The sequence below is a fragment of the Ahaetulla prasina genome, chromosome 1 (genome assembly GCF_028640845.1).
Source record: "Ahaetulla prasina isolate Xishuangbanna chromosome 1, ASM2864084v1, whole genome shotgun sequence".
Taxonomy (NCBI): Eukaryota; Metazoa; Chordata; class Lepidosauria; order Squamata; family Colubridae; genus Ahaetulla; species Ahaetulla prasina.
In genome coordinates, this window is record NC_080539.1 from 306,121,121 (window position 1) to 306,141,590 (window position 20,470).

Sequence of the window (20,470 nt, forward strand, 5' to 3'; positions counted from 1 at the left end):
TATTCTGGAAATCAAAAAGTAAATTTTAACCCATAATCAAACAAAAATGTAACCTAAAATATAAAACTTACATAATAAACTACATCGGTCATATTTATTCTCATCGATTGTAGGGCCAGCAGTCAGGAAAAAAACAAAAGCAGTGAACGAAAGAACCCATTCAGCGTTAACAGGTCGGATTTATTACAAACTGATTATTTGCCCTTTTCCACAAGTATCTCTCCCGTACAATATTGTCCATTTAAGAGAAAACATTTTCTCCTTCTCTTTTACTTCGCTTTTTTTTGGCCAATCCAAAGAGAAAGAATTAGAAAGACTGACAGAAAGACAGAAATACTAACTCACCTACTTCACTCTCATTTTATACTCATAACATTGTTTTTAACTAAAGAGTATTGATAAGGACAGCTCAATAAGCAGCAGAAGATAGAAGTAGCACTATGAAGGTACAGCACTGATGTTTCCCAGTACAAAGAAGAGGGAAAAAGCTTTTTTAGATTAAAAAGGGGCAGCAATTTGGTTGTTTCCTCTGAAACTGAGAGAAAAAATGGCATAGACACTCAATTGTAATTAAACTTACAGTTTCCAGAAGGACAGCCATGTGAAATTAGTTCTGGCTGAAACAACAAATTTGTGGCACTTTAAAGATTAACAAATGTATTCTGCCCAAGGCTTTATGGAAAACAATATAGCTAAACAAAAGGAGCAAACTAATTGCCAATTATTTAACTTCTTTATTGCAAGGGAAGCACAATGTCTGGACTATAATAATGAGGGCAGTCCTGGCCCTCTTACAACAAGGGGCAGTCTGCTCTTGATAAGCATTCATAGGGTGTAAGTAGAGTTCAGACGATGGGCTTTGTTTGCAGCTTTTGTCTGACATGGAGTTATTTCCACTTTGGTTTCTCTCAGCTGGCTATAGTGATGTTGCTACGATTCTTTGAGACATCTTGAGTAAAGCAAAGAGTGAGGTCTCTATCCAAGCCTTCTAAATTCTTCTTGAAAATCTGACCTTCTGTTTTTATTCTCCAAGACAGCTTATTATTTCACGTATTAAAAAATAACTTCTTGGAGAGAATGATTTGCTCTCAGCCTTAAAGAGAAAAGGAATTTTTCCTAGCATAAGAAATAGATTCTCTGAGTTAATTTCCACACTGTTCTACATGGACTGCACTCCATTTATGCTGTTTGTGTGAATGAGCCTTTAACAAACATGCTAGATCAGAATGCCACAGGGCCCTACGACTACAAGGATTTAACTTAGGTACATTGGATATAGGTTCACCCTATTATTCTAGAAAGATATTTGCCAGCTGTCTGACAACCATTTTAAGAGTTTGAAGTTTGACAGCTCCAAGATTTAAGTTATAAATTCTCAAACTTATAAAATGTTTTGGAGCTGTTTTCTTTTTTAAAAATTCTCTCCAGTGCAATAGCAGAAAAAATGGGGAAAAAGACATCCAGTTTGACTGTCTGTCAATCAGTCAGCAGGATACATCTCTCTAAACCAGGCAAAAAGTAGTACAGAAGTGGCACAGCAGGAAAAACAAGCAAAAAAAAAAAAAAGCTGAGTTTGAAAATGACCGGATATGACTGCAGTTGTGGAGAAAAAGAAAATCCAGAGTAACATTTATCCAGTGGACTCTTATAAGAAGGGCAACTGGGCAGTGACTACTCCATTTTTAATTCCCTTTCCTCCTGGTCATGCACCCAGAACAGAGCACATGCAAGTCAGCTGTGTAGTTCCCCATGCACAAGTAAAACACACACAGGTTCAACATAACACAAAATGTACGATAACTTCCTTACACAGAAAGACACACGGACACACACACACACCCCGAGCACAAACATACTGTTACTGAATGGTGTGGAAAGGAATCCAGAAGCCATCGCATTCTATTCTTTTCCAATCTTGTTTGAAACCTGCTTTTTCAGGAGGTAACAATTCTGTTGAAAATAGGCAGAACTTTCATCCCCAATTTAATCTCTTATGGGACATCAGCACTCCTTTCTTAATTTTTAAAACTCCGGTTTTAATTTTAGTACAGATGTTCCCCATCTTGCCCATTAGGTAGCATACCAGAGTATCAGCAGCATTCTTGAAATGATACATAAGAGGCAATGAAGGTGTATGTTGTCAGTCTCCTCCTCATAACTAATAAATATGGACAACCTTAGCATATTAAAGGAACTGAAGGGAAATTGGATTCTTGTGCAAAGGTTATGCATGCAAACCAGTATCCCAGCTCTGCGAGAAATGTTCCACTTGCTAACAGCCTGTTACAGTGTAATCCAATCCATTCCAGGCTGCAAAGCACTGCTCTTCTTAATTCCTGCCAGCTCTGCCTGGGAGCAAGAGAAAAGGGGGGGGGAGAATTTGGAGTTCTGCCCCCATGTATTTCTTTTCCGAGAGTGTGCGTGCATTGGGGAGTTCTCCTGCCTCCAAGCATTGCGTGCAGAACTGGCTGTGAAAAAGTACCCTGACCCAGGAAAGACTCGAACTGAAATTGGCCAGGAGGAGATGGTCAGGCAGGCAATCAAGAAACCAATGGTAATTCATCATGGTCTGGATTTGCCAGGAATTGGTCCAAAATATTTTTCTGCCTGAGACAAACAAGTACCGCTTGCATCTCAGGGATAGAAACCAAGAAGGCTGGGAATGGAATCTCAGTCAATTGCACCCAGGGCAGTTGGGCTGCTTTACAGAGCGAAGGTGAGGCCGGCATTGCACTTATGCCTATCCAGTGCCACCACCTGCTTTCTGGAAGGGCGATTCCTGCAATTTGGTACTGGTGGTTCTTTTAAAAAAAAAAAAAAACAACGATTTCAAGGGATATAACATTTTATTTATTTATTTATTTTGTCACAACAGTATATATAAGCATAAGCATGAAAATAACTATATAATATCTAAGCATATATATGAGCATAAGTATTTAATAACTATATTAATTGGATATAATGAAAGGAAACAGTAGGACAGGAATGGTAGGCAAGCTTGTGCTCCCTTTTTTTTTACTGAAAAAGTTTTACAAAAACAAATGAATTTTTCCCCTCCCCCCTCCTTCCCCCCTCCCTCCAAAACCCCCCTCCCCCCCTGACTTCCCGGAGCAAACACAAGGTATAGTTCAATAAACAAACATTCATACATAAAATTTTCGAAATCTAACCCAATTATAATCCTTCTCTGACTTCTTCCATTAAAATCAAAAACCACATCCTTCATTCAAAGGCAATCTGATATCTCTTAATCTGATATCTATTTTGAATATAGTCAATTCTTCCATTCATTTAGATATTTTTCTTGAGTGCTGTCTTTCAAGAAGGCTGAGATTTTAGCCATCTCAGCCAAATTGGAAACTTTCAATATCCATTCTTCTATTGTGGGTAATTCTTTTTTCTTGTGGTTCTATGAAGTCAAATGCACAGACTCTTCTTGAAATAAGATATAGGGAATTAAAATCAGGACAAGGAAGGACAAGGAAGAAATGAGTGGAGGCACAGAAGAGGAGCAAGATAACAGAGGATAAAGTAATGAAAGATATTATTTGAAGAGGAGAACTGGCTGAAGGAACTTTAGATGGGAAAGAATAACAGAGTTCAAAGGGACCTTGGAGGTCTTCTAGTCCAACACCTGGCTCAGGCAGGAAACCTTACACCATTTCAGACAAACATCCAATGTTGGAACACCCACAATTTCTGGAAGCAAATTGTTCCACTGATTAATTATTCTGTCAGGAAATTTCTCCTTAGTTTTAGATTGGTTTTTTCCTTGATTAGTTTCCATCTGTTCCTTCTTGTCCTGCCTTCAGGTGCTTTGGAGAATAGACTGACCCTCTCTACTTTGTGGCAGCCCCTTAAATATTGGAACACTGCTATAATGTCACCCCTACTCGTTCTTTTCATTAAATTAGATGAAAGGAATATTCCTTCCAGAACAGAATAATTGTTCTTGTACTGTACTGCTGGCACAATTCATGGCAATTCAATAACTCTTGTTAGCAGCCCACCAAAGCAAAACCGAAGGCATCCCCCCTACACCCAAATGACCAAGAGGAAATCCTAGCTCTGCCAACTACTTTGCATCGTGGACTTGCACATTGCCACATGATCCTTTGCCATTCCCCACAAAGCCTTAAGAGCCTCTCTTCACTGGCCCGGGTTTCAGATGGTCCCCCCAGCAAAGTCTTGGGACATAGATGTCACTGGACAAATCCTATAAGATGTTCACCTTAATCGCTCCCAGAATAAAGTGGGATCTGGACAACAGTGAGTCTCTTCTTTATGTAGAAGCTGTGTCTCTTAAAGTCAGCACATGGCATTCTCATAACAAGTCTGCAAGGTAGCCAGCCTGACAGCTTCACTTCTGCTCATCTTTAGCATCCAGTAATAAAACCAATAGTAATGATCGTTGATATTGGCAATATATTTCCAACTGCTACATGGTGTCCAGATTAGGAAGGAGCCTTTAAAAATCAACTTCTTTCCAAAACATATGGCTTTAATTTACCATTTTCTTTCCTGGATAAAGTTTGCTATGCCTCCCATTAATCAACCAATAATCCCAAAGCTCCCATATCTGGGCAGCAAAAAGTGAGTCAGAATTTTTTCAGCCAGATGTTAGCATTAAATAAACCCAAACTGGTCTCTAATGATCACACATTGAAATTCTGAGTCGGATCTGTTTCCTCCATTTCCTTGAAGAAACTCTTCTTGGTTAGATTTAATTTGGGGCAGAGGAAGTGAGGTGCTGTCAGTTTATGCTTTACAGAAGAGCCAAATCTACAACTGTCTAGAAGATTTTTGATTTTAAATAAATGAGGGTTTTTTAAAAAAAACCTTACAAATTTAAAACATTGGGATTAAGGTATTCTCCTGGGCCTATAGATGGAAGTGGCTTTATCTAAATCATTCAAGATAGTAAAATAAATATAAACTCAAAAGTAATTTCTATATTTTGGGTTTTTTCACTCATGTACTAGGTCAGGGGTGTCAAATTCGATTTCATTGATGGCTGCATCAGAGTTGTGTTTGACCTGGGGTGGGTGGGTAGGGGGGGCATGGCCAACTCAACATGATGGGGCGCTTGTGGTGGTGTGAGTGCTCTGCCAGGGAAAACGGGCTCCTGAACTCCGTTTTCAGCTGTGACAGCCTCCTGCAACTCTCTGCCAGTGAAAATGGAGGTCAGGAGGGCTGCCCACAGTCCTTATGAGCTCTGTTTCCACTGGCAAAAGCCCCGCGGGCCAGTCCTTCACTGTTTCTAGGGCGGCCCCTCAGGCCAGATCTAAGCACCCCGTGGGCCAGTTCCGGCCTCCAGTTTGATATGCCTATAACTAATTTATCAGCTATCACGGTAAATACATAATACAGTATAGTCATAGCATTCAGTGAGAAAAAGAACTTGGGCTCTATATTTTTATTTTTCTCAAATCACCAGTATCTCTGCAAAGAAGCCAGATTAGGCATAAATTATATTTATATAATTACGTTAGGCATAAAATTAGGGCTCCATTTCGATATCTTAAAATCATATAGAAGAGATGAAATAATGAAAAGCTAAGTATGACCCTTCTAGAAAAGAACTGGCATGTCATCTTTTTCTGGTTTTAGTCTGTTCCTAGCTGCCACCTGTGCACTTGTAGGATCATTCATTGACAGTTGCAATTCTATTCATCTTGTACTGCAGGTTCAGGGAATGAGCTCATGTCTCTGCTAATGGCCCAGGGTGTGACCCCTTTTGTAGTTAAGGATGTGGGGGCAGTGCTGCTTCTGGCCCCCAAAAACCAGAGTGATTTTTCAGTAGGTTAATTCATGATTTAAACTTTGACCCTTTCAGCTCAAATTCTTTCCTGCCAGCTAATGGTTATATATATATATTTTTGGCAAAATATGTTCAAAATATTCGTTATCCAGGAAGTTATTGACGTGTAACCAGTTGTTCAGCAGGTCACCATATGATAGTGGATTTTATCTACTCTTTTGTGATGATTGCTAACTGAACATTGTGGTCATTAAACAGATCCATTTTTTCTCATTTCTGGCAAAAAATACATTGGAAATCCATTGTACCTATAATGGCTAGATTGGACAACCATTTGTCTGAAATTGTATAGGGCTTCCTGCCTGAGCAAGGGTTTGGATTAAAAGACCTTCAAGGTCCTTCTAACTCTTGTCATTCTATTATTCTGTTATTCTGCTATTTTTGCCAGAAACCAGAAGTAAAATATTGATTTTTGGCAAAAAAAATATAAATTCTGGTCACATGACGGTGGGACACTTGCAATGGCTGTAAATGTGGGCTGGTTACCGAATGACCAAAACATGATTACGTGAGAGTGGAGAGCCTTCAGAATTTGAAAACCAGGTTGTAAGTAGATCTCTGGAGGTCCATCATAACTTTGAATGGTCACTAAGTGGCTGCTGGTTAGTCGAGCAGTATCTGTAGAAGGACATAGGTTATCAATCAGGAAGTGTTTGCATGGGTTTGGTGATTTAAATACAGCTTCTTGGGTCTGATAAACAAGGGGCACTGGAAAATACAGTGTCAGAACAAAGCTCTCTGCTTACAAAACTAAACGGGCGCAAGGGTTCAAAGTGCATTAAAAGTGACTCAACCCAGATAGTATGACAAATAGAGAAGAAATACAGAATTGGCATAAGCATAATGATCTATAAACATACACATTTTTCTTCAGGAGAAAACCATACTTTTAGAGAAATCACATGTCTGAAAAGAATACAGCAATGTGGTTATAACTGACTACAGACCTATATGTTAAATCGGCCAGGAAACAAGCATCTGGTAAGTAAACTGATGCCAGTCTTTTCACAGTTTTAAACATATGCCTCCTATAATATTGAATCATCATAATTTTTTTTGCAGCAGCTCATGGAGTGACAAGTTGGGGCTGCTGTTGTACTATCCACTATCCACTATCACTCCCTATCTGAGTCCTGGCCTTTGCCTAGGATCTGCAGCCGAGTATCCCAATAGTACTGGAGGACTTTCATCTAACTTCTCAAAGCTGGGGGGTGGGTGGGAAACAATCAGCTTGAGTTCATAACCACTATGACTACCGTGAGCATGCCCAAGGTAATTGGGCCTCAATCACATATAGGGCCACCTATTGCAATTGGATTATACTCTTGAGTTATTGGATCTTGCTATGGCAAGAGCACTTTCTGGCTCCCTTGATCAGTGCAATGAATATCCACAGGTAGCACTGACCTTGTAGATCAGTCTACTTTAGGCATGTTATGGATCCTTCTGATTTCCAGAGGGTGCTTGGAGTTTTTTCTTGAGGATATAATGAACAGTGCTGTTGGGGCTTAACCAAACAATGTCGGTTGGCGGCCCCCAGGGGGAGGGCCTTCTCTGTGGCAGCACCGACCCTATGGAACGAGCTGCCTCCGGGGTTACGCCAACTCCCTGACCTCCGGGCCTTCAAACGTGAACTGAAGACTCTACTATTTCATTGCGCGGGACTAGCCTAACAAATATTTTATTGTAATTTTAAATGGGTTTTAAATTGGTCTTTGACCGTTTTAGTTGATTTGGCCATTAAATATTTGGTTTTAATTGGTTTTTAAAATTGTTATTTATATTTGTATTTTAATATGGCTGTAAACCGCCCTGAGTCCTTCGGGAGAAGGGCGGTATAGAAATTAAATTATAAATAAATAAATAAATAAATTGCACCCTAGAATACAAGAGTGGCCGAAGACCTAAATAGGATTATACCCGAGTAGTGTCTCTGTTCAAACCCCCTCCAAATACTGCTTTGCCAGGAACTTACTGTAAATTCAGTAAGCATACTGCCTGCCATTATTTTTCTTTAATATTTAACATTTGTCACTTTCTGTTTTTTACAATCATGATGCACTCTTCTAACTCTTTTTTATTATCAACCAATAATATGGTATTATCTGCATATCTAAAACTGTTAATGTCTTGAAAATTTGCTGTCTTTTCCAGTTGTGCCATTATTATACATTTGCTTGCATTATTATCATACAGCCCCTTGTTCTGAATCATTCTTTTTCTGAACTCATCCCTTAAAATAATTTCTTGTTTCTCATAAATGGTTTTCAGAATGAGAATTTTGATTCGTCTCTTCATCTTAATGAATATCCACATTCTACCATGATCATGGCTACTACAGCAGCCATCAAACTGATGCAGGTTATTGACAGTGGGGGTCACACAATAGTTCTGGGTTTTGTCTTAGTTAGTGGTGCTGTGATTGGGAGTTGGGAATGTTACCATTGGTTCCTTATCATGGACAGACAATTCTCTGTTAACCTTGATATTCTCTGTGGTTGCTCCTGCCTCAAGGAGGAAAGGCTTATTTGATCAGTCAACCCCAGATTCCTGATGAGCCAAATGGGTTTCAGAATTAGCTTGGAGTTGTTCCCATGCCCTGTTGCATGGCTTGACTGAGGCTTTAGCCTCCTCTTGGGATGAGCACGTGACAATCACATTGGATTGGACTGTATCGTGCCTGTGAGAAATCTCAGGTATGCATGGATACAAGAGGACCTCTTGGTTTCCACAGAACCATTTCAGGATGTTGCAAAGGTTGGAAGTCCAGACTGGTTGCCAAGTTTAATCACGACTCTGGGAGCTGATGGATGGAATGTTGAGGACCTGTCAAAATCACAAGTTCAATCAGTGAATGAACGGTCATTAAAAGAGAGCCACCTATATATCTATGGAGATTCTCGGTCACCCAGGTCATGGTTATTTGCAAAGGTGGTTTTTCAGAAGGCAACTGGACTTTGTTTTTCCTTGAAGATGTTTTGCTTATCATCTAAGAAGCTTCTTCAGTTCTGAGTGACTGAACTGAAAAAGCTTCTTGGATGAGAAATGAAGTCTTCAAGGAAAAACAAAGTGCAGTTGCCTTTTGAAAAAACACCTTTGGGAGGGCCACCTATATTCTTTCAATATTTTCACATCTCTATATTCTCTCCTCTAAAACTGGTATTAATTTAATGATAGGCATGGATCATACAGATACAAAATAAAAATCTGTATTTACCCCAGCAAAGCAAACAGTACCTTAAGGTTCAAAAAACCGCCCCTTTACAAACTACTCAATGCAAAAGAGAAGCATTTTTAAAATAAAAAAGATGGACAATACATTTATGGAATCTTATGGTCGTATCTATTAATAATTGTAAACAACTATAATTATTATAGAATATTGGCTGGAGGGTTAGTGCCTCCATCCTGTGAACTTTTTAAAGAATGCAAAGGGATGATGAATTAGTGTATATGCTATTGCTACTTGGAAATCTGGACAAATAAAAGTAATTTTAACAAAGTGAAGGAATAACAAATTTTGTACATGACAGATTTAAGAGCAATAGTCACTGCTTCCAACACAAGGGAAAATGGAAGTTATATTTCATCCTTTCTGTCCTCTTTAGACTTTGCCCAAAAGGGAACTAAGAATCCATTAAAATGTTCATGAAATTAATGTCATGAGTGCTCAAAAACAAATAGCAGCAAGAAGATGTGTGATCAGGCTCCAATTTAGCAATGAAATGGAACCATAAAAACATTGGTCTCTAAAATGACACTGAGAAAATGCAAGAGTTGAATGAAAAGTAATGCCTCTAAGTTTCTAACGTGGCAAAATTGATGATTTAGAAATTCTGACATTTTTTCTGTTTTTTAATTTCAGTTGTCAGGAAATTTCTATGACAAAAAGCTGTATTGCTAGTGTTTGTGAAATGAAAGTTTTCAGTGAGTATGGATCAGTGCACTTTAAGCTACATACCATGATTGAATTCTTGACTGCTGATGAATTTCTTCATCCTTCAATTCATTCCAGTTGAAAGTGAGGTTGTTTATGGTAATATAAATGTGGAGTACTTTGTGTTGGTCAAAAAATGTAAAATATGGTGAACCAGGAAGAGTTGATTGTGTAATCAAGAACAAAGTGGATGACCTGTAACAACAACCAATGACTTTTACATAAGAAAAACTGATAAACAACTGAAGAAGTTAATAGATCGTTCAAAGGCAAATTGCTGCCAAACCTGGCATTTCACAGGAACAAGTGGGTTGTATTATTGATGTTGTTTAATATTGGAAAGTTTGTGCAAGATGTTCTTTGCTTGCTGATAGTAGAAATGAAAGCTTCTAAAATTGATATTTGTCAGCAATTATTGTCATGCTACCAGAATTAAAGTAATTTCTTCATTGCATTGTGACAATCAACAAAACGTGGGCACAACATTACGAACACAAACCAAGGGTCAGTCTGTGGAATCATTACAAAGGTTCAGTTGTGTGTGTGTAGAGCAGGGGTGTCATAATGGATTTCTTCGAGGGCCGGATCAGCATTTTAGTTCTCCATGGGCCGGCCAGTGGGGAGACAGAACGGATGCTTCCTGCAGCCTCGTGCTGACCAAAACAGGGGAAGGGGGGTCATGCAGGCCTCCTCCACAGGCCGTTTTCGGCCTAGACAGCCTCCTGCAGCACCCTGCGGGCAAAAGGAGGAGGCAGGAGGCTGTCCAGGCTGACAGGGGTGTGGGGACTACCAGAGGCACCGCAGGCCAGTCCTTTGCTATTTCAGGCCTGCCCCGTGGGCCAGATTTAAGCACCCCTGCTGTAGAGGGTGGGGGAGACACTGATATCCTTAAACTATTAACTCAGCACAATGCACGCAATACTCAAGACTTTGAAACAACATAAAATTCATAAACACAAGAGGGAAATTAACAATACTGTGTTTCCCTGAAAATAAGACCCTGTCTTATATTGTTTGAAATAAGGGTTTGGCCTTACTTTCGGAGGGGGGGATGTCTTATTATTTTGGAGGTGCAGGAGGCGTCGAGCATGGTCTGTGTTGTGCTGCTGTGGCTCCTGCTGTTTGCCCCTGAGCAGGACTCTGCAAGGCTTGTTGTACCGTTGCACGCATGAACTGCAGCACTGCCATGAGCTTCATCATACTGGCACAGCTGGCATCCTGCCGCTTGCGACTCTACTAGTAAGTCAAACCTCACGGTGGTGCTGCTGTTCGTGCATGCAACAGCATAACAAGCCTTGCAGAATCCTGCTCCAAGAGGTGGAGTACAACCCCCCCTCCAACCGGGCAGAGCACCACTCATCAACCAAGCGGTATCCCAGGATCAATGTTTCAGAAGTGCATGAATGGCATTGGCCCACAACGGTTCCAAGGCCCACCGAGCCTTCCCTATAGACAGCCTGCTGAGAGGCCCAAGGTGGCCTGTGCACACACAGCCAGGAGTCCAGCAGAGAGAGGCTTCCTCCGTGAACCATCAAGCCCCTCCTCTCCCATGGGATATGTGGAATGCAAACAGCCTGAAGGCGCCAAGCTGCATGAGTGCCAGTCCACACACACACCCGCTCGCACGCCTCCAAGGCCTCACTACGCCGATGTGGGTGAAGCCGGTGAGCACCAGGTCCTTGAGCACACAGCCGATGCCGCCAGTGCCCACCACCAGTACCTGCAGAGAAGCCATGGCCTGGGCCAGATACAGGGCCAGGGCTGCCGCCACCATCCCAGCACTGCAGAAGCAGGCGGGAAAAAGGGATGGCGAGGGACTCCAGCCAGATGCTGTGCATGTGCTGCACCATAGAGCAGGAAGAGCACTCCCAGAGCCACCGCTGTCCTGGCTGCACTGCTGCCACGCAAACTCCCTATGTGGAGCTGTGGCTCCTTTCGCCCTTCGCAGTTTCTCTGCCCCAGCTGTTGGCAAAGTAGAGAAGGGTGCCCGGCTGGAGGGCCCCTGCAGTTTCTAGGCCAACCAGCCAGAAGACTCTGCAGTAGACAGCTGGCCTCGGCCTCTTCTCCACTTCCAACGGCTTCTATGGAGTCCCTCGCCATCCCTTTTTCCTGCCTGCTTCTGCAACGGCTTCTAGGTGGGGTTTGGAAGCCACAGAGGTGGAGTTTAGGGGGAGAGAAAGAAAGGCGGAGTTTGGCGGAGAGAAAGACTTCTGCTCCTGCTGCTTTCCTTGCATGCAGCCAAAAGTAGAAGCAGCAGAAGTCTTTCTTTCTCTCCTCCAGATTCCGCCTCTGCAGCTTCCAAACCCCGCCAAGACTGCTGGCGAGAGATAGAACGAGTGGCAGCTCCTGATCAGCTCAGCTGATCCATAGGTTGCAATTAAGGGGCCCAGCTGCCATTAGCTGACCGGGGAAGGAAAGGATTGCCTCCTGTGCTGGCCACGCCCACCCCTTTACTAGGGCTTATTTTTTGGGGGAGGCTTATTTTAGCGCATGAGTTCAACAGGCTTATTATCAGGGGATGACTTATTTTCGGGGAAACGGTGCTAGGATTCATACATTATGGAGTCATCAAGAGGCATCGGTGAAGTTGGATCTCTTCCATCCATCATACAATCCAGACTAGGCACCATGTGATTCCCAATGTTCACAGCCTGGTGAGTCCAGAGACTGATTGTTTCATATTTCCTTCTGCCTTCCGCACCTAAAGTTGTGGTTTTATATGTACTTCAGAGCCAGTTTTCCGCTTCCACCATAACCCGTTTGTTTTCCCTCTGTTTTGTCCCCCCTCCCACAGTGTGGCCTTTGAGGGCTAGTTTAATGTTAACCTGGAGCCAGCAAGTCTAGGAAGAGCTTTCTATCTCTTCCCCAAATCTGTGCCTCTATTTACCTACCATCTCTGGAGATTCTTTTTCCTGCATTCTGCCGATTTTAGCTTAACAACATTGCAATTTTTTCTGCCTTCCAGCAACTTCCTGAACCACTGAGGTGCCACCCATATCACATAAGTGTGCTCTCACCATCATTTTTTTTTGTTTACATTTATACCCCGCCCTTCTCCGAAGACTCAGGGCGGCTTAAACTGTATAAGGCAATAGTCTCATTCTATTTGTATATTTTTTTTACAAAGTCAACTTATTGCCCCCCCAACAATCTGGGTCCTCATTTTACCTACCTTATAAAGGGTGGAAGGCTGAGTCAACCTTGGGCCGGGCTCGAACCTGCAGTAATTGCAGGCTCTGTGTTCTAATAACAGGCTTCTCTACTACCTGAGCTATATTTTACACTTGCAGCATTTACAAAACAGACAACCAATCATTTCTAAACATTCCAGTCTACTCTCATAAATAGTTGGATTCCATTCTTTCAAATTTTTCTCCTCAGATGCATATCCCTCCATCCTTTATACTGCTGGCTGGCCTCACATTTAAAAAGGAAAAGAAAAGGATACATACCTATTCAATTGATAATATCAAAGTCCTGGTTCCTGTGATGGATTATGTGCCATCAGGCTGTTTTCAGTTCCTAGCAACCACCACATAGATTACTGTGATGGTTACTTTTAAATCTCACAGAGATAAACTTATCTGCAGTAAAAATGGGATAAGGTAATTGTCTCTAGAAAGCAAAGAGCTTTGCTAAATGTCTGGAGATCATCAGTCATCCAGGTCATGTTTGTCCCAAAGGTGCTTTTCCAAGAGGCAACTGGACTTTCTGGTTGTTCTTTGAAGATGTTTTGCTTCTCATCCAAGAAGCTTCTTTAGTTCTGACTTCATTCCCTTTGTTGCTATCTTGAGAGCATCTGCATTTTTGCAGCCTAATGCTGCAGAGTACATTCAAAAGAAAAAAAAAAGGTGACATTTCTGAAATACTGTTAAGACATAGAAATTCAAATCCAAATTTGATCAATTCCATACTTACATATACCGGTAGTTATTCCAGAAATTGCCTTTCTTAGAGATGGGATAGGAGTGTATTCTTTTATCTTCAGCAATAAATAAGTCCCAGACTAAAAAAAAAAAAGACCTCCATCTGATCTGACCAAAAGATAGTCCTTTGGCAAATCCTAGAGGAAGAGAATGGTCTCAAGTCTTTTGAAAATTATTCTGGATATATTTTCAATCCTAAATTAGCATACCTATTTAAGCTCTGCCTCAGTAAAACGAGTTGCACCCTGTGTGTCCTAGAGTATTTCCTGACACAAGGGAACCTGCAACTGCAAAAATCAACTGCAGTTTCTCACCATTTCCAGATGAAACCCCTAGTCCTTTCTCATTGAACATGCTGTTAAGCAGTGTTGGGATTTGTAGTCCAGGATGTTGAGAAAGACCAAATGTCCATCTCTAAGCAAAGAATAATTTAGGCACTTTGCTTAAAAGGCAACATCCTCCTATCATTCCAAAAATAGCTACAGATAACAAGCTTTTCATCGGATTGTTGAACACCTGCTGGTAGCTTCCAGGAAAAAGGCGTGCCAGCTTGGTCCTCCCCATGCCTCTAAAGAATTGCCCTCAATGTATTTATGGGTCAGTACAGAGGCTTGGATATCTTGCCAAAGAAAAAGAAGACTTGCCAAAGGAAGGAAAAACTAAAATAATAATAAAATAAAACAGCATAAAAAAACCCAAGCATCATTGCTAACTGCTACTTCAGAAGGATTCAGAGCCAATGGAGGAAAGAGCTGTTCCTCCACCCCACCTCCCTGCTTTCCGGTTTTCACCCTTGGGAGTTGCGTGTGTATGTCTGTGTGTGTGAGGGAAGATTAATCCACTGTCAGTGTAGATTATTCCTGCCATAAGGGCCTGGATTGTGACAAGATGGATAGCAGGGTTACTGCTGCAATGCCGTGAGAAGCCGCCCCCCTTGCGTGACTGCCTGTTTCTTCCCTTCCAGCCGCTTTTTCCACCTTGGGACCGGGCGGCCCTTAACTCTTTGCTGGCGATTTGCAAGGGAAGGGAAGGAAGAGCCAGAGGGCCAAGCAGAGGTACGTCTCTCTTCTGAAAAAAGCTGGGGCCTGGAGTTTGGCTGTGCCACTGCTGGTGGCTTACTGGTGCCCTTTGTTTGGTGTCAGCTGCCCATGTCATACAGAAGCACCAGCTCTCAAAACCAAGAAGCTGAGCTGCATTAAATCCTACAGTCTGGAAGCAATTTAAGGATGTGTGCATGTTTATGTTTATACATTCCTTCTGTTATTAGATCCACACAGACAGATCCAGTATGTAAAAATATAGAACACGTGACTGGTGCCAGCATTGGGAGGATTTAGCGCAGTAGCTTCTCAGCTGTGACGGAGATTGTCATTAGGAGACTCTGCATCTCCTCAGTTTAAGACTACTTTAGAACTGTTCTGCGAAGGAGTTTACCAAGAGAGCAAAGAAAAAGTAATAATGACATCCACAGCCCTTTTAAGCTCGCGTGGACGTTTGTTATGCTTTTTCGTGAACATGTTTGTGAAATCACCAAGAAATGACCTGGACTTGAACATTTCTTTTTTGTAAGGAAATATACCATTATGTTACAATAGTATATTTGATCAATGCAGTATTTTTGTAGGGAAACAGAAACCACTCCATGCCTACAAAACTCTCTTCCATAGCTGAAATCCAAGTACAAGTAACCCTTGGCAATTTCAGACCTCAGACTAGCTCGTGAAAGTAGAACCAATTTTATTTATTTATTTATTCGATTTTTATACCGCCCTTCTCCCGAAGGACTCAGGGCGGTTTACAGCCAGATAAAATAACATAGACATGGACAAAATTAAAAGCAATATTAAAAAACTGATTATAAAATGGCCTAATAAAGTTAAAACAAGACAAAACCGTCATAAAACCCCCACTAAAAAATTTCGTCAGGCTAGCCCCGCACGGTGAAATAAAAAGGTCTTGAGCTCGCGTTTAAAAGACCGGAGGTTGGGGAGTTGACGCAGCCCAGGAGGCAACTCATTCCAAAGGGCAGGAGCCCCCACAGAGAAGGCCCTCCCCCTGGGGGCCGCCAGTCGACATTGTTTGACTGACGGCACCCTGAGGAGGCCCTCCCTATGGGAGTGCACAGGCCGATGGGAGGTTATAGGTGGCAGTAAGCGGTCCCGTAAGTACCCTGGTTCTGTGCCATGGAGCGCTTTAAAGGTGATAACCAGCACCTTGAATTGCACCTGGAAGACCACCGGCAACCAGTGCAGACTGCGCAGGAGAGGTGTTATATGGGAGCATCGTAGTGCCCCTTCTATCATTCGCGCAGCCGCATTCTGGACCAGTTGGAGCTTCCTGGTGCTCTTCAAAGGGAGCTCCATGTAGAGAGCATTGCAGTAGTCCAGGCGGGAAGTGACAAGGACATGCGTAGGGAATCCCGGTCAAGGAAGGGACGCAACTGGCGAATCAGGCACACCTGATAAAAAGCTCCCCTGGCGATGGCCGTCATATGTTCTTCTAACAACAGCCGATCATCCAGGAGAACGCCTAAGTTGCAAACCCTCCCCCCGGGGGCCAATGATTCGCACCCAACAGTCAGCAATGGCGTAAGCTGGCTGTACCGGGATGCCGGCATCCACAGCCACTCTGTCTTGGACGGGTTGAGCTGAAGCTTGTTCTTCCCCATCCAGACCCGCACGGCCTCCAGACACCGGGACATCACTTTGACGGCTTCATTGGGGTGGTTTGGGATGGAGATGTACAGCTGAGTGTCATCAGCGAACAGATGATATTCCACCCCAAAACCATGGATAATGTCACCCAGCAGCTTCATATAGATGTTGAACAGGAGAGGCGAGAGAACCGACCCCTGCGGCACCCCACATATGAGGTGCCCTGAGGTCAATCTCTGCCCCCCTGCCAACACCGTCTGCGAGCGGTCGGAGAGGTAGGAGGAGAACCACCGAAAAACAGTGCCCCCCATTCCCAAGCCCCCCAGCCACCGCAGCAGGATACCATGGTCGATGGTATCAAAAGCCACTGAGAGATCTAATAGGACCAGGACAGAGGAACAACCCCTGTCCCGAGACCTCCAGAGATCATCGACCAATGCGATCAAAGTCGTCTCCGTGCTGTACCCAGGCCTGAAGCCGGACTGGAACAGGTCTAGATAGACAGTTTTATCCAGGTACCTGTTGTGACCCAGGTTCCTGGACCTGGACTCCTGGACTCGGATGATTCAGAAAGTGAGGGAGAAGACCTGCTTCTCTTGAGCCCTCTCCCTCCCTGGCACCCACTCAAAGGGAGGAGGAGGGGCCGGCAAGGCCTGATTCTCTGGAGCCTTCTTCTGATTTGGCAACGCCCCAAGAACAGTTTTGGAGTGATGCAAGACTGCGCAGACGTGACCGGCGCACGCAGCAGAAGCAGCGTTGGGATAAAGCCAAGTCATGATTGTCATGCAGTGACATCTGCAGAGACTATAAATAGGAGGTGGGACTTCCTGGTTTTTTGTCTTGGACAAAGCAATGAATTTGCGCGGGCAAACTGTATCAATGGAGGGAAGAATATATTCGTGAGTAATTCTGGCCTTATCTGTAATTTCCTCGTTATCTCCAGAAACTTGGCAGGCCCGTGGGTAGACGTGGCCAGGACATTTATCTATGTAAATGAATTAGAAAAGAAGGCCTCTGGCTGACTCTTTGCTGGGAGTATAGGGGGGAGGGAAACAGAACAGTACCGGGGAAGCTGACATGCCACCACACTCTCAACAACCTTCGCCACAAAGCGAAGGTTGGAGACAGGACGGTAGTTTGCCAAAATAGCCAGGTCCAGAGAGGGCTTCTTAAGGAGGGGCCTTACCACTGCCTCTTTCAAGGCAGTAGGAAAGACACTCTCCATTAAAGAGGTGTTGATAATTCCCAGGAGCCAGCCTCACGTGACCTCCTGTGTGGCCAGCACCAACCAGGAGGGACACGGGTCCAATAAACATGTGGTTGCATTCAGCCATCTCAGTATCCTGTCCATGTCTTCAGGAGTCACAGTGTCAAACTCTCCCCAGATAACATTCTCAAGAACTACCTCTGTCATCCCACCCGAATCTACCTAATCAGCGCCCAAACTGTCCCGGATCCGAGCGATTTTATCGAACAGATATTGTCCAAAATCCTCAGCACGGCCCTGCAAGGGGTCCTCCCGAGCTCCCTGCACAAGAAGGGAGCGGGTCACCCTAAACAGGGCGGCTGGGCAGTTATCTGCCGATGCAATAAGAGCAGAAAAATAATTATGTTTTGCCGCTCTTATCACCACTAGGTAGGTCTGAATATGAGACCTTACCAGTGTTTGATCGGATTCAGATCGGCTGGACCTCCAGTCACTCTCTAGGCGTCTTTTACGGCGCTTCATCTCTCTCAGCTCCTCAGAATACCAGGGAGCTGGTCGAGATCGGCGCCGGGTCAGAGGCCGCAAAGGCACGATGCAGTCTAAAGCCCCCGTTGCCGCCCTTTCCCAGGCGGCGACTAGTTCCTCAGCTGAGCCGTGGGCTAGGCCCTCAGGAAATGGCCCAAGCTCCGTCAGAAGCCTTTCCGGGTCCATCAGGAGCCTGGGATGGAACCAGCGAACCGGCTCCGTCTCCCTGCGGTGTGGATTGGCGGTTCGAAAGTCCAGTCGCAATTTAAAGTCGCCAATGGGCCAGCTCACTGAACTCATTAAAATGTTTTAACAGCTTTGGCATGGAAGGGCTACAAAACTAATGCCGAAACTATACTGATGACCCTGAGAATGAGTGCCATAGTCCCTAGGAAAACTTATATTAAACATGAATAGGGATTATTATGTAGAAGCAACATACCAGTAAAACCATTGCAGAGCTTTTGTTCTTTCAGTAAACACTAAATAGAAGCTGAGGATTGTCTCCAAGCACTGTAATGCTTCTCCATTTGTTGTATATTGTTACCTGGTGCTTAAATGTAAAGTCTCCTCCCACCCCATCTATCTAAATCGGTGGATTAATCTATCATCTACACCTCTAAAAATTCTTAAAATATTACGCAACAGAACATTAAGGAAAGGTAAACAACATATAAAGCAGCAGATTGCATTTTCCAGACTGTCCAATGCCACACCTGTTACATATGAGCTGCATGTCTGGGTATCCATTACATTAGTCATATGTAAGCATACATTAAACTCTCCCTCAAATTGTTGGTAAAAACCAGATTGTTGACATGAAGCACCAATCTCTATTTTTACACAAATTATGTTCACATATGGAAAAGATTAGCATATGCTTCTGAAAACCACTTCTGTGGCCACACACAGTGATGATTTCAGCCAATTCTCTTCCCACAAATTTGCTACAAGATGTGGATTTTCTTTCCAAAAATGAGAGATTTCTCAATAACACAGGCTACCCATTTGTTCCTCCAACCGAGAGCCTGGCTCAGTTCCTCTGGCACAGCAGTTTCCTCGCATCTCCCATATATTAGGGAGCAGTTAAATTTCTGTACAACATGCTAATTGTACAGCCCACTGCGTTGCCAGTTCTCTTGAATATGTACAGCAGATGTGTTTGACCTCCACAAAGCAGCATGGGATGTTCGTGACTACTAACTAAACCAGTGTACTGAAGCTGTTTGGGTCAGCTGTCTCCCCTCCATCTCTCTTTCTACTGTGTTGTTTGGAGAAAAAACAACGGACACTCATGCTCAGTCCAGGGAGAGTTTATTAGTCAGACTTCCCCAGAAACTTCTGCAGTCCTTAAGCCTTCGTAATAATTTATTTTAAAATTACAGCCTAGAGCATATTCACTAACTTTTGACACCCAATATTCAGCATTCAGATAACTACATCTAAATTTCAATTTTGGATACATTCTAAGCGCGAAGTTGATATTCAAACAAGTATTTTCAGTACATGTTTATTTATATCCTGCCTTTATTATGCTTAAAATAACTGAAGGTAGCATACATAACCCATACCGTCGTCCTATTTCCCCCCCACAACCACCCTATGAGGTGGGTTGAGCGGAGGGTGATGCCCAATGTTACCCAGCTGGCTTTCATGGGACTGGAAATCGCAGTGTCTGCCTTTCTAGCCTGGTGCCTTTAGCCACTAGACCAACAAGATTTCTGTATTAAAAAAAAAAAAAAGACTTTCTGTTGATCTTGTGCATCTCTATTACATATTTGTAGAGGAGCAGAGATGGCTTCAGATACAGTAGTACTATTGTAGTTTCCTAATTTGGCCCATCTCTCTAATGTGGACTGGCAATGTGCACATTGGCATTAAAGCCAGTTTTTGCAGAACCCCTGCCAAAAGATGCTGATAATGGTTGTGGACCTCAACACTATTAGACCTGTGAGTGCTTCCATTTGCAGTACTGACGTATGGCTATATAATGTCCAGTCAATGATTAACAAAGGCAAATAGCATGTGTCTAGTGAGGATTAAACGTTGAAAACAGAATCATACTCATCTCTTTCCGCTTCCATCGCTGAGGCGGACACCCCGGGTGTCTCTGTTTCCATGATCTCAGATGGCTACACTTGGATTCTGACTGGGCTGCTGGTTCCTGGAGTTCCCTGGATGGGAGTAGGATCTGCCTCCTTCTGGGTTGCCAGGGGCAGGCTTTCTTCTGAGATTCCACCCTCTTTCATGGTAGTCTGAGTTTCTCTCCACACACCCCAGGTATCGGAGAGCAAGTGAAGGGTCCAGGTCATTTTTGGTTAGTTTTGGGAGAGCTGGCTTGATGTCAGGGTTCCAACCAATGGCCTAATAAAATTAAGTCTCAAGCCATTTAGAAAA

The 20,470-nt window shown here is 43.2% G+C and overlaps 1 long non-coding RNA gene across 1 annotated transcript; it reads right to left on the reverse strand.

The window, feature by feature from the left end:
* Nucleotides 1-3,119: 3,119 nt before the first annotated feature.
* On the reverse strand, nucleotides 3,120-14,408 carry LOC131187637 (uncharacterized). The gene is made up of 4 exons (XR_009152590.1): nucleotides 13,680-14,408; nucleotides 13,214-13,581; nucleotides 9,786-9,956; nucleotides 3,120-8,650 (listed from the first exon to the last, which is right to left on the reverse strand). It is a non-coding gene; the product is annotated as an uncharacterized LOC131187637 (long non-coding RNA).
* Nucleotides 14,409-20,470: the final 6,062 nt, after the last annotated feature.